At 35.9% G+C, this 14,251-nt stretch overlaps 1 protein-coding gene and 1 long non-coding RNA gene across 3 annotated transcripts in view; one reads left to right on the forward strand and one right to left on the reverse strand.

Moving 5' to 3' along the window:
• The window catches only part of LOC127872363 (nuclear pore complex protein Nup50-like), a 38,949-nt gene extending 28,458 nt beyond the window's left edge, over positions 1 to 10,491 (reverse strand). The window contains exon 1 of one of the 2 annotated variants that reach the window (XM_052415706.1): positions 10,444 to 10,491. The gene's annotated coding sequence lies outside the window, so the exon portion shown is untranslated. Of the gene's footprint in view, positions 1 to 10,401 lie in introns of both variants that reach the window. The other variant, XM_052415698.1, reaches the window with a different exon arrangement.
• A 265-nt stretch (positions 10,492 to 10,756) lies between these two features.
• LOC127872498 (uncharacterized) lies at positions 10,757 to 13,856 on the forward strand. The gene is made up of 2 exons (XR_008045729.1): positions 10,757 to 11,635; positions 12,924 to 13,856. It is a non-coding gene; the product is annotated as an uncharacterized LOC127872498 (long non-coding RNA).
• Positions 13,857 to 14,251: the final 395 nt, after the last annotated feature.

Below are 14,251 nucleotides of genomic sequence, written 5' to 3' on the forward strand. Positions count from 1 at the left end.
ACCGACATGAGCAAAGCAATATACCCCCTCTTCTTCGAAGGGGGGCATAATAAATGAAAGCTTGTGAGAATTCATTTTTTTTTTTTTTTAAGAGGTCACAGTGATCTTTACCTTTGACCTAGTGACCCAAATATGGATGTGGCATGTAGAACTCATCAAGGTGCAGCTACATATGAAGTTTCAAAGTTTTAGGTGTAAACACTTCGATTTTAGAGCCAATGTTCAAAACCTTGACAAAATGTTAAGGTTTTAGCACGACGCGGACGGCGGACGACACGACAAGCTGGCTATGACAATACCTCAGGTTTTCTCCAAAAACACAGGGCTCGAAATTAACACTCGCACACTCGCAAAATGCGAGTGAAAAATACAGATTGCGAGTTAAGTTTTAAGCCACTAGTAATTTTGTGCGAGTAAAGAAATAATGAAAAAAAACAGTAATACTGTAAACGTATTGAAATTCGTCAGTATGAAATTTCGTGGTTTAATGAAAAACGACTAATTCGTTGACACGTAATGTCGTGGATTTCAAAAACAAAAACCTAATTTTTTGATACATAATTTTGTGGATTTCAACTTTTCGGGGAAGACTGACCGTCATAATAATAAAACTTTTATTAAAACAAGCAGAGTAATAACGAAGCATAATATGATAATCTGTGTTGACAGCAAGACTTGAGGTTAATGTGTACTGAAGAATGAAAGTGTTGCCGATAATTGTCGATAAGAGCGATAAAGCGGCGCACTTGTGGGTCCCTGCTCGCTAATTGCCATCAATGTTGTTTTGACAATATTTGCAATTCTCAGCGGAATCGGTCCCATAATAGTAACAATTGAGTAATACTAGTACATGGTTCATCTCCCGTTACATGATTTCTTGAAGACATACATTTTGGTATTCCTTTGCACAAGCGTTATTTGTTCACTATGTCGAATCATTTATACTGTCTTTTTATGATACTACCTGTCCAAAAAGCTTTTACATGTATATGGAAATGGCGTGCTATCTCACTTATCACAAGTCTGCATTGATATGTTACATGTACGTGAATATCGTTTGCACGATTCTCTAAAGTCATACATAGCCGTCTCCATTTGCAAACGCATGCCATTCACGTACATTTGTTGTTATCTCCTGTTTCAGGAGTATGCCAGGACGACGCCGACAATTGTGCTGATTTTAAAGAGATCGTTTGCCCAAACCTGGCCTTGAACACGAAATGTGCAAAGACTTGAGGGCTATGTTCAGGTAAGAATGTGTGCGGTCCGTTTCGGGGTTTTACATAGACATTTAAAGGGACTTTTTCGTATAAAAGGGCCACACATGGGTTCAATTTTAATTTGACCAAACACATGGCAAAGAATAACGGATACTACTTTGCATACTGTAAACGTATAGAAATTCGTTGATATGAAATTTCGTGGTTTAATATAAAAAAAAACTAATTCGTTGACACGTAATTTCTTGGATTTCAAATAAAAAATAACTAATTTATTGATCCGTAATTTCATGGATTTAAAATTTTCGGGGAAGACTGACCGTCATATTAATTAAACTTTTATTAAAACAACCAGAGTTATAACGAAGCATAATCTGCTTATCTGTGTTGACAGCAAGACTTGAGGTTAATGTGCACTGAAGCATGAAAGTGTTGCCGATAATTGTCTATAAGAGCGATTTAGCGGCGCACTTGTGGGTCCCCGCTTGCTAATTGCCACCAATGTTGTTTTGACAATATTTGCAATTCTCAGCGTAGTAGGTCCCCTAGTAGTAACAATTGAGAAATAAGGTCCCCTAAATACACGTGCGATAACCGTTATGTCTCTTTTAACTTTAGTTGGCACGAATTGACATATGTGATCAATCTGCAAACTTAATTTGATGACGCCACGTAAAAGAGAAAAATCGTTGATGTACAGTTTAAATACCGTGCTTGATTTAAAAAGTATTATTACCATTTTCAATTCGGAAATATTTTAATTAGTCAAGATATAGTGTAATTTGATCTACTGAAGTGAAGTACTTTTTACAAAAAGCAAATATCTCGGATAACCGACAACAAAATAAAATGTCAGAAATGACATTCGGAAATGACCGATTTCGGATTAAAAATGTATAAATAATCGTTGATACTTGAATTTGTGGTTTAGCTCACCAACGAAATCCATGAAAATTCGTACCACACGAAATTTAATGGTTTTACAGTATTACTAAATGCGTTCGACGTCCTGAACGCTAAACCATAGGTCATAGAACGTCCTAATACCCGTTTGCGGAAGCGCGCACCTTGTATACTTATAGAACAGATACGAGGATGGTATTGGTACAAAGAACGTTAAACAGTCAACTAATTCACACATGTTCATTGAACTTGAACAGACATGGCGTCGAAGCGAAACATAACTAGTTTCTTTTTGCCCACAGATGGAAATAACAATACGAAAGATAAAGCGAAGTTAACTGTTAAATAAAAAAAACGAAATTAAATTATGTTTCCAGCAAAATTTGCGAGAATGTTTTTGATTTTGCGAGTTGGTATTAAAGCTGCTTGCAATGTTTTGCAAGTAGAAAAAAAAAGTTAAATTCGAGCCCTGAAACAGCCGAGCTAATAATTAAGACATGGATTTAACAGAAATTAAATAAATCTTTGAAGTTAAATTTTTTAATATTGCCTTGTTTGCATTAATTCAGAAATTCTATTTCTTGTTTCTTTAACAGACTGCTGCTTTATGCCTCCAGTGCTCCAGCTAGGATTTGAAAAGGCAGGGGGGGGGGCTATTTTGTCAAAAGTGCTGTTTCTATATTCAGTATTTTGTCAAAAAGGCACTTTCGTGCGGGCAGGCTTATCTGGAATGCTCCCTGTTGCATATCAATTTACATGTTATTAGTAATTGTTAGAATATATTATTCCCATTATTATAAAACCATTCAAATCAAATGTCTTAAATGAGAAAAACAAGAGTTGTGTTTATCAGAAACACAATGCCCCCTATTGTGTCGCTTTGAGATAAAATTTCAATATATCATTTGTCAGGTTTGGAAATTATCTCCATTTTAAAGCTTATTACTTCCCTTGGATTGTATTTTTTTTACTTTTTACCTTGAAGAATGACCTTGACCTTTCACCACTCAAAATGTGCAGCTTCATGAGATACACATGCATGCCAAATATCAAGTTGCTATCTTCAATATTGCAAGTTATGGCCAATGTTAAAGTTTTCCGACGGACGCACAGACAGATGGACTGACAGACGGACTGTGAGTTTAACTGCTATATGCCACCCTACTAGGGGCATAAAAATAATTACAATCTAATAAAAGATTTATAAATCACAACGTCGAACAAACATATTTTTTTCATATGTAAAAGGGCAAGGCGGGGCCTCCGAAGGGCGGCCAGGCACCCTACCATTTAGGCCTAGCTGGAGCACTGGCCTATTTCGAATAATTTCATGCCTTCTCATTGGATTTGTGCACAGTTTAATACCTCATTATCGCAATCACCAAAAACTGCAAGTGTCGGGCTTCTAGGACAGTAGATTTAGCGTTTACAACTGTTGAGTATTTTTCTGTGGAAATGTGATTTAAACAGGTAAGGTCCAACAAAACATAAAGAAATAGCTTAAATTGCGGTTAGACTGATAATTTAATCAAGTATTACTGCATTATAAATCACCAACACTTAAAAACAAATGAGTTTCCAAACTCTGTATACAGGTGGCAGCAATTATTTTTGTATTTGTAACTAAGTTAATGGTCTATTGATTTTAGAGCGCAATGTGGTTCCTGACAGGGTTGTTACTCTTTTTAAAATATTCATGACGCCTAAATAAACTAGAGCTTTGTCACAGACGTGACCAATACCCCCACATGCCCCATTGACACACAATATTTTGCATGTCGTCTTCACAAAAATCTGCAGACACCATGCTCAATTTTTAAAACGCACTAAGTGACCCCTTGACCTAGTTTTTGACCCAGAAAGGCCCATGTTCTAACTTGGCCTTAAGATCATCTCAATAAAACTTCTGACCAAGTTTGGTGAAGATCGGATGTAAACTACTTGAATTAGAGAGCCGACACCATGCTGAATGTTAAACAATGCACTCAGTGACCCCGTGACCTAGTTTTAGGCCCGGAATGGCCTATGTTTAACTTGTCCTAGAGATCATTTAGATAAAACTTTTAACCAAGTTTGGTGAGGATTGGATGAAAACTACTTGAATTAGAGAGTGGACAACATGGTGAGGTTTTAAACGCACTAAGATACCCCGTGACCTAGTTTTTGACCCGGCATGACCCATATTCAAACTTGACCTAGACATCATCTAGATACAACTTCTGACCAAGTTTTGTGAAGATTGGATGAAAACTACTTGAATTAGAGAGCGGACACTTAATACGGACGGACAGACAGACAAGTTCACTCCTATATACAGGGCTTGACACTTACTTTTTTACCTACTGACCCAAAGGACCACCAGCTTTCAGAAATTACTGGTCCTCCCAAGATTTTAAGTGGTCTGACAATATCTATGTTATTTTACCTAAATTTCAATTAAATTTCCAGACTATCCACAATGTATTGCGCATTTATAAAAAGAAAACTATACTATCTACTGAACTATCTCTCGTCCTTTTCATATTTGCTGTACTTCAAGCTTCTCTTCATTAGTTTTAGGGTTTTTAGGCGGAGGTTACAGGTTCAACCACCCCCGGAATGAAATTCCACATCGTGAAAACTTGATTTCTTGAAAATACACACGTTTATTCTCCAGCAATATCAAAACATTATTCGGCTCTCTCCAGTGTAAATTCGCACGGTAAACAAAGTATATTCTGATGGTTCTAAGATCGATAAAAAGCTGATTTTGCTGCTTTTTCAAAATAATAAATACCATTTTGCTAATTTCTCAATCGAAACGCTTCGAATTTTATGTTAATTTGTCTATCGATCACGGCGAAGTCCAGAGACATTTGCGGAATGCAAATCGATTTTTTGATTCGACAACAGGTTTTTGTCATCTGGGCATCTAGAAAAATTGGAATTTCCAATATGTTGCTATTTTTCATCCCGGTCTCGAGTCGGCCCCTAAAATAATGATGAAATTATCGGTTTATCAGTCTTCGAATTAGCCTATAAGCCCGAAGCCCGAGTCGATTCTTGGGCCGGTCGGTCGATCCTAAATGCTAATAAAATAGCCCGATCGGTCGATTAAATATTTGAGCGTCATATCAATAACCTGATTTATACGCGTTTTTAAGAAGCACGTTTAAATTTGCTATTTAAATGCCTAAAATGACGTTTTAAAGCATGCGGCCGCCATTTTTCTAAACTGTCGTGTAAGCATCCGGGTATGTTGCTATTTAAAGTAATGATGCAATTGACGCCCAACCAAGATGAGGTTATTCAAACTGAACATGTGTAGATCACGTTCCGGGATGTTCGCGCATCGGGCACTTCGTAATGTTTTAAAATAATGACCAATCTAGAAGCGTATTTAATTTGAGAAGCGTTTTCCGAAAATGTATTTATAATTCATGAAAAATGGACAAGTAATTTTTTCAATAAAAATTAAAGAGTCTGTAAGGGATATTGTACGCATTGGGTTAAAACAAATTGATACTTATTACAGGTAGGTTTCCATGTGTTTTAATCAATTATTTTTGCGCATTAGAATAAGTTTTTTTAATGTATTATTAATAATTGTAGTACTTTCGTTTATTCTGTAATCTCGTTCTGCTACGTGACCTATTTTGCTACTTATAATCTGTTTACAAATATACAATACTTTTCACGGTTGACACATGCTTATCAAAACATCGGGAGTAAATTAAAGAAGCAGACATTGTCACTTGTAGATTGGGCAATTAACACACCCAGTGGCCTTTTGTTCTGAAGTCACATGCCGACAATTCAGAAATTCACCGGCGATTGTCCTAGTAATAATACGATAATAATCTGTTATTTTAATAGGCTGATGTATTTTTGAAGTTTTTCGGATATTTTTTAAACATGATAATAATTCGCTTTAAAATAAAACAAAACACCGGTCAAACTGATTAATGGAATCATTGAATGAGAACATGTGTAATAATAAAGTTACAATAAACAGCATAATTATCTGGTGCATTTTGTATAAAATGCATTTCAAAAGGAAACATTATACCCTTTATTACTGTAATCACATGCATCTGTTTTTACTAATGGAAGTAGATTTTCTGATTGTTAATAACTATTTTGGTGTTCCTGGCCAAAAAAGTCATAAGATTTAAATTGACCTCCTCGGGCTATTGAACATGTCTTCGGGCTATTCAAAATTCCATCGTATTAGCCCGAAGGGCTATTTGGCTAAAATATTTAGCGTGAAGACTGGTTTATAATGAAGTTGTTTTATCGATGAAAACGGCTTTCTACCAGTATTTCACAATAAGCCGGCCAGGATTTTTAACTGGTCTGACGGATCAACCAAATTTCTAGTTTCACTGGTCCTCCCTATTTTTTACTGACCCCGGTTCAACGGACCACTGTTAGTGTCGAGCCCTGATATACCCCCTTAAAATTTGTTTGTGGGGGTATTATAACCTAAAACATTGTTTTGCTTAACAAGATGTACATCAAAACGAGTATCTGTTCATTAAATTAAAAATGAATGCCTATGAATAAACCGCGGGAAATTTTCTCATGCACTTTATGCCGACGCGCGTTGAATGTTCAAAACGATTAGGGGCATGATCATGCAAGAAATAGCGGGAAACTTTAACTTCTGGAAATAATCACTACTTACAGTTTGGAAATGTGATGGCACTGATGCTTTTAAAACGGACATATGGTAACCGTTTAAACGGTATCGATTCGTTTATTTCATTTCGTTTAAACGTTTAGAAAAATCTGTAAACGTGATACCCTTACTTGAAGGGTAATTTGCTAAAAGTAAAACAAAAATATAGCCGGGGTACAGACACACTACTTTAATCATGTTAAACACAATAAACCATTACCGTAAATCTATGAATATAATACGCACTTTTTTACCTGCCGATTTTTTCTTCAAGTAGGGGGTGCGTATAATATACGAGTTTAGAGCAGAACAAAAATTTTCTTGTGCAAATTTTCAACTTAATCGCTGTTATTCGCTTCGCGGCAGCCATTTTGAACTACATCATTATATCAAAGGGGTGCAACAGGGCTCGCACTGTCGTTCGCCATTTGAGTCATTTGTGAAAATATTGAGAATTTGGCTCAATAAAAATCGTATTTGTTGAAATGCGAAAATCTAGTAAAAGTTCATTGAAAACATCCGCCATTTATATCGGACTGGTTTTCTTTATTTGTCTCTTTGTTGTAATGAAAGTGTTCGCAATTCAAAAGTAAACGAAACCCGGTCTGTACCCGATTATGAGACATCGTTTGACCTTATTGTTATTAAAGTGCCCATGGTAGCTGGCCTATCAAGATTGAGCTCGCTTACACATTAAATGACGTTGTCGAATGAAACGTGAGAATGGGAGGAGCTATCGGATAATATTGGGTCATCCATGCGTAGACACTGTATACTTTGAATACACACTTAATATCGTCGTCTGCCTACAAAATAGCGACTGGACGCTAAGTCATATAAAGAGATTAGCAAATGAAAAAAAAACAACTGACAATACCCGTAAATAAATATTTCTTAGTTGACCACTATTTATCTTTCTACCGCATATTTACCATATCTGAAGTAAAGAGTGGTAATTAAATAATTAGTTTTATGATGCTTATAGAGTCTATTACACCTGTCTGCTGATTGTCGCATTAAATTGATAGGTGATAATTAATTAAGTTGTTTTTTACCCCCAAACTAGCCTTAATGACAGCAGCGTATTTCAATTAACTAGATCATGAAAAACATGAGCAGTTTATTTGTATTTTAAGTTATATAAAAGTATTGAATTTGTAACTCGAAAAAAGAAAAAGTAATTCATCTAGACAACTATAACAAGGGATAAAATTGTCACAAAACCAGGTTTTCATTGTGAAAAAAAATCTGATAAAGGGAGACAACTCAAACTGAACTTTTGAAATGAACAAACAAAATTAACCCCCTTAGTAAGTTTGTTTTAAAATAAATCTATTTTTAGTCGTGGCGACCTTGACATTGGAGATATTGACGTGATTCTTTCGTGCGACACACCGTCCAATGATGGTGAACAAATGTGCCAAATGATTTTAAAATCTCATAATGAATGACATAGTTATAGCCCAGACAAGCTCATTTATGGCTATTTTTTACCTTTGAACTCAAAGTGTGACCTTGACCTTGGAGATATTGACGTAATTTTTTCGCGCGAGACACCGTCTAATGATGGTTAACAAATGTGCCAAATGATTTTAAAATCTCACAATGAACGACAAAGTTATGGCCCGGACAAGCTTGTTCCGCCCGCCCGCCAGCCAGCCAGCCAGCCCGCCCGCATTCGCCAATCTAATAACCAGTTTTTTCCTTCGGAAAACCTGGTTACAAACGGAAGTAACCATTTTGTCTTCTTATTACTTTATGATCATTATCATTATTATCGTCCCGAATATTGTCAAATTGAATTAAATATGAAAATAAAAAACAGCGTCTCTGCTTCTTTCTTTTGTAATTATGACTGCTTGGCCCGGATGTCAGCAAGGCGCTTGTGTATCGGTAACAATCAATGGTAATATAAACAATTGACAAAGATATTTATTATGCAACTGTCATAACAACAGCACTATAACACATCCCGATCAATATACCGGGGTAACAGATAGTTGACAACACCAAATTGATTTGCTATTTTCACAGCACAAAGATATATTGACACATTTTTTCAGAAATGGCCGATTTAAGACACTGATTTTTTTAGTGCATATTTTACTCGGATTTTCAATTTTTTACCGATAAATTTTGACCAAACTCGGGAGTGCGTATTATGCACGAGGGCGTATTATATTTGTGGATTTACGGTAACTATGTGTATTCCTTCACAGTAGTAGGTTTCTTAAAGTGGTTTTTGTTTTTTAACTGTCCTTGGTTTATAGGCCCATGAGCCACGGAAAACTATTTTGCCAACTTTCAACACTTGTTTTATTAGCGTTAAAGTGTGCCTTTTTTTATTTGAAAACAGAGTATATTAAATTATTCAGTATTGTCAGTACAATGTTTTTACTCGATACTACTTTTGCCGTATAAAAAGAATCAACTACACTTTGAGAAGTAAATTGTTTTGGCTTCGAAGAAGCCATGCTGACCTCTTCATTTAAATAAACACATAAGCACTTGACTGTCTGTTAAAAAAATCAATACTAAATTTACAATGTGTCTAGATGATACAGAGTATACATATCAACTGGCTAACTATTAATACAATTCAGCGCACAAATAACTCTCTTTTTTAAGATAACAAGTCTCATAGTTTAGCAAAAGACAATCAGCTGTTTATATTTTTTGTTTACGTTGTACGCAGAAAATTTACATCATTTGCGTAAGTCCAGATTGGCTTGCTTAAATGTACGCACGAAAATGATAAATTTAGCGTATCTTAATATTTCTTATGCGTATAATACGCTGATACGCAGGTTATCTAGAAAGCTTTCTTATCAATACTTTTGCAATTTAAATCGAGGCCGAATAGAGTAAACGCGATTTTTTGAAGAAAAAAAATATAAAAAATTGCAGTCAGGGGTAAACTGGCACAGGCGGTCGGGTAACCTGAAACAAACATGTTGTTTTTTTTAGGCTTAATCTTATCTAGAATTTAGATGAAATCAGGATACAAGCTGAGCACAGGCCTCCAAATGTCATAGCTGACACTGGCAAAAAGCCGCAGGCTGAGACCTTGCCCTGCTCAACTACCACAACGTTAATTGCATGTGCTAACGCAGCTGGCAATCACACACCACCTTTAAAAGGCAAACAAAGAAGATAATTACATCTGTCAGGCCCCTTACCACCATAAAGCCAAAAGCACAAAACCCATCCCAGGGGGAAAAGCTATAACAGACAAGGCGTTTGCTGAGGAGCTGTATTCATTTGAAAAGGAGAACGCAAAACAAAGTACATCTACAAATTCAATGCATGCTACAACGAAATCTGTAAAAACAGGAAATTTTGCGGTTGTATCCCCTGTATAATTTTACTAGTTTGTTAAGTTTTTTTTAAAGGTTCCTATCTTCATGTCAGCCGGTATGAGTAATACGGCTTCAAGAACGACCGGTCCATAGGGTCAATGTGGGTGGGGTAAAGAACCGGTTAACATAAAACACATTTTTTTCAGACACAACCGATAAATTCAAAATGACATTATTATCAAAAGTACAAATACTATATTTCTGTAAGAATAATAAAAAAAAATAGATATGTCATCTATTTATTTCTTATAATAACTACTTAAATGCCGAAGTGTCATGTATTCTTTACTCTCACACTTACATCCGGGCGTCCAGTACAACAACGCAATAGTCAAAGTTTCCAAAGACTACTTCTTCTGAAACAGCCTTTTGGTTTAGGGTTGAAACTGTATTAAGGTGCTCAGATGGGTGTTAATTTAAAATTATTTACATCGTAAGTGTTTAATGCGGTGGCATAAAGGGTACATAGGAAATATCTATTTAACAGCCTCTATGACGTGCGCACGTCATAAAGTGGCATAAAGGGGCATAGGAAATATTTTTTAACAGTCTCTATGACGTGCGCACTCGATAGATATGACGTGCGCACGCCATAGTTATGACGTGCGCACGTCATAGCCATGACGTGCGCACGTCGTAGCTAACCAATTGTAATACGCATCAGATCAGCCAGTGATTATCAAAAAATGGAAATACTACGTGATTTGTTTGAAAAGGGTTTGAAAAACTGGGAAATTAAGCATGTATTGAGAATGGACTATGGTGTTCAAATAAGTATTCGCCATATGAAAACAAAATTAATTGAATTAGGACTGAAAAGAAGACAGTATTCAAACATGGCTAGCGTAACTCATTTTATACAAAACGAACTTCTTCAATCCGGTCAACTGCATGGACATCGTATGATGGCCGCCAGATGTAAAGAACGTGGTTTAAATGTACGAATGGAAGATGTGCGTATCATTTTATTACACTTGGACCTAGTAGGCGTGTCTCTGAGGAGATCAAGAAGTATCCGCAGGCGTGCATATTATGCTGCTGGTCCAAACTTCATTTTGCACTTTGATGGCTACGATAAACTAAAGCCGTTTGGACTCTGTATAAGCGGGTGCATATGTGGCTTCTCCAGACGTTTGATTTAGCTGAATGAGTATCATACAAATAATAACCCCAGGGTAATCGGTGGGTACTATCTCGAGGCTGTAAAAATACATGGTGGATGTCCTCGTTTTGTTCGCGAAGATTACGGGACAGAGAATGGGCACGGCCGAAATTTTCAAACATTCAGACGCGATTCTCCTGACCATGATAGAGCTTATATAGATGGAGCCAGTACAGCAAATCAAAGAATCGAAAGTTGGTGGGGTTACCTGAGACGACACCATATGCAATACTGGATCGAACAGTTAAGAGACCTACAGGATATTGGCAGTTTCAGTGGAGACTTTCTGGACAGAAGCTTAGTCCAGTTTTGTTTCCTTGCATTAATTCAGGTAAAAATCCAATATTACACATACTCGTTAGGCAAAAGAAAGTTTTCAGGTTCCAGTGAATTGATATACCCTATCTTTTACCACCCAACCCCATACATTATTCTGGAGTGCAGACACACGTACATTTTGATGCCATTGTTGAATGTTTTTATGCACAGTATGAAATTATGAATGTACAATTATTTATGATAATTGCAAGCTTGAACTACATATAAAAAAGGTATTTCGTTACCTCAACCCCCCCCCCCATAAAAAATAATAAAAAATAATAATAAATAAAATTAAATAAAATAATAATTAAATTAAATAAATAAATAAAAATAAGCCGATGAACCGACACGTTCTCTTGTCACGGGGACTTGTCATCGGAACCAGATGACTTTTTTGTACAACGATCATCACGTTTAATTGCTAAAATAATACACGCGACATTCAACGAGACCCGCATTGCACTTTTTTACGAATCGTCAAATTTAACGTCATTTTTATTTCCAAAATATGATATTTCATTCCCTACCATTTAAATGCTTCCAACTATATTCGTTCATGAGACTACATACAGTTTAAGGCTATGTGCGTTTATTTGAGTTATTTAATAGAAATACCTGCATTTTCTTGAGAAGCTTTAATATTTCATTTAAAAAATGTATATAGATATATTGTTTATATAACGTGGAAAACGATTTGTAAAAAATTGTCCTCCTATATGTGTAACAAAAAGAAAGTGCCCGCATGTCGAACAAGTTTAAAGATGTTAGTTTGTGCTTTGATTTATTTAAACTAAGGCTATAAAAATTGCAGATAGTACTGCCCACAGTACACGTTTTTGTTGGAATAGTCAGCAGTTAGATTTGTCCGTCTTTCTGTCTGTCCGTATGTGGATCCGTCCAGTCCTTTCTTATGATATAATTCCCCTTTTTCGTAACACCGCCGATATTAAATTTAGCAAATATTTCTTGGAATAAATATTATCATGCCTTCTAGAACATTAAAAAAAAATCATTTGCACATTGCAATCATAGTGTTGATCCATACATTAAAATATATTTTATTTAAAAACAACAAGATACATAGTTTCGGCATACAGTATGGTAAACGATAAGGACTATTTTTGTTGAGACGTTTAACAGTGTCTTCACAGCACAATTTATATTGATCATGAATTTGGCTATTCTCGTACGGAACCAGGATTTGAAGCAGCACAGCGATGCACCGCAATATAGCTATGCACAAATATTTACTCCCTTCTGATATCTCTTTAATATAATCTATATATTTAACGTTACAGGACGAACTTGACCTGGCCTTTCAAATGTGGAACAATCACCACATTAGACGTGCGTCTAATAGTAACGTGCCATTTGGTCGACCAGAACAAATGTACCGCTTTCCGCCATTGTGGAGTGCAAAGAATCACATTGTAGCGATTACGAAGATTGATATGGCAGCATGTTGCAGAGAATCAGAATTCAGATAAGTAATTCCTTGCGATGAAGATGTTTATAAAGTGTGCGTGGCTCTCATGAAAGAACACAATCTTTCACCCGCAAAGACCTGCGTTGAGGCTACAGATTTATATTTGTTTATGAAACGAGAAATAATGTCGATGCTATGAAAGCCACGCACACTTTATAATTATACATCTTCATCGTAAGGGACACCGTTGTTACATCATTTCCTCTGAAAATGATTGGTTGACTTCAAACAAACAAGGCAAACGCGTTCGACAAGTGCCTAAGTTGACTCTGGCTGAAAATCAGGTCCGATGCGTCTAGTTCAATATCAAAATGATCCATACATAATTCTGCAAATATTGACCTCATACAAATGCCTGTGTACATACGTGTCCTCGTCCTATCACATCAACTTGAGGGTACTATGTAAAAGATCATGGCAAGTAGAAGTTCTTGTAGAAAACATTTACTTTTCCCATTAAACATGAGTGCTTCTACCAATAACCTCAAACTTTGATATGTTCATGTATTAAGATAGCCTCTACACCACTTTAAGGTCACCATGTCAAAGGTCAACATTAACCATTGTCATAAACAAGTGCTTCCTCCAAACCGCCTCAATATTTCACATGTATATGTACATTGGTTCTGTATTCACATTGTCATAAAATGAAAGTATTTGAGTAGTGTATTACGTATTTTGCAAACGTTTCTTGTTCATTTATGTACCATCTGTGTTGTTTTTCAAATAAAATATGTGAAAGTAATCATGTTGCCACGTAAAGAAGTATATCCACCAGACATTCATTTTTTTCGATACATCGACTATACACGTCCTAAGCACAAAAGGGCAATTCTGATAATTTCGGATTCTATATTGTTATCACATTTCATTTAGTGAATTCTTGCGCGTTATACTTTACATTTTACAAAAGCAATTTGCATTGACAGACTATCATTCATTTGAGGTAACAATAAATTGCGATGTGCTGTACGATTGGCATAAAACGGAAGCTAATGCGCGTTTACCAAATATCAGCAATTTTTTAAGAATGCATTGTGGCGACACTTCCAAAATATGAAAATGGAACTCGAACTCTAATGCCCGTTAGATATGAATGTGATCATCACAAATTGTCTAAACATAAGAACTAACGTACTT

Source organism: Dreissena polymorpha, chromosome 1, assembly GCF_020536995.1.
Source record: "Dreissena polymorpha isolate Duluth1 chromosome 1, UMN_Dpol_1.0, whole genome shotgun sequence".
Classification (NCBI taxonomy): domain Eukaryota; kingdom Metazoa; phylum Mollusca; class Bivalvia; order Myida; family Dreissenidae; genus Dreissena; species Dreissena polymorpha.